Raw genomic sequence first — 805 nt, forward strand, 5'->3', positions numbered from 1 at the left:
TATTATATATCTTATTATTTGTAATTATGTTGTGTAATTCTTTATGTCAGTTAAATTTATAATATATTTATGTTGTATAGATGACATGCATCGCTCTCTATCTTTACCTCTACCTCTATCTCTCTCTACCTCTGTCTCTACCTCAACCTCTGTCTACCTCTACCTCTCCCTCTCCCTCTCCCTCTCTCTCTCTCACACACACACGCACACACACATAACTTTGAAACACACTCACATAAACTGAAACATCAGAGAAAGGGACAAAAAGTGAAACTGTATTTACCTTGCTCTAATTGAATTGTTCTGTATGTACAGTATGAGATATTATTTTGTACAATAGGTACATAGGCAGAGGGACATTATTAAACAAATCACTGAGGAATTTATGCAAAATTTAAGTCTCATTATCTATGCAGACAGAAATATTCAGGGTTCCATGGCTCACAGAGATTTGGATGAAATATTCCTTTTTGAAAGTACTTCAATTATCATTAGAAAAGATTTAACTCTTCTAAGTTTAGCAGTTTAACTCTTCTAAGCTACAGGACACTGGTGCCAAACCTGTGGTACATGTTACTTGTTTTCCTTTAGCTTAAAAGATGTTAATGTATGGATTCTGTTTTTAAAACTAAAACCTCAGTATCCAGGTTTAATTGCAGTGTTATTACTTTGTGATAAATTAATGGGTTTGGGTTGCAGTTTGGACATCCATTATTTTTTCAAAGTTTTATTGATAAACAGCAATGAGACAGTTTCAAATCAAATCGGAAGTACAGTTTCAACAAATAATACACTGCATATATTC

The 805-nt window shown here is 33.2% G+C and overlaps 1 protein-coding gene across 1 annotated transcript in view; it reads left to right on the plus strand.

The window, feature by feature from the left end:
- The window catches only part of LOC101568111 (antigen WC1.1-like), a 162925-nt gene that overhangs the window by 32837 nt on the left and 129283 nt on the right, over positions 1-805 (plus strand). The gene's annotated exons all lie outside the window — the stretch shown is intronic.

The sequence above is a fragment of the Octodon degus genome, unplaced genomic scaffold (genome assembly GCF_000260255.1).
Source record: "Octodon degus isolate 3935 unplaced genomic scaffold, OctDeg1.0 scaffold00178, whole genome shotgun sequence".
Classification (NCBI taxonomy): Eukaryota; Metazoa; Chordata; class Mammalia; order Rodentia; family Octodontidae; genus Octodon; species Octodon degus.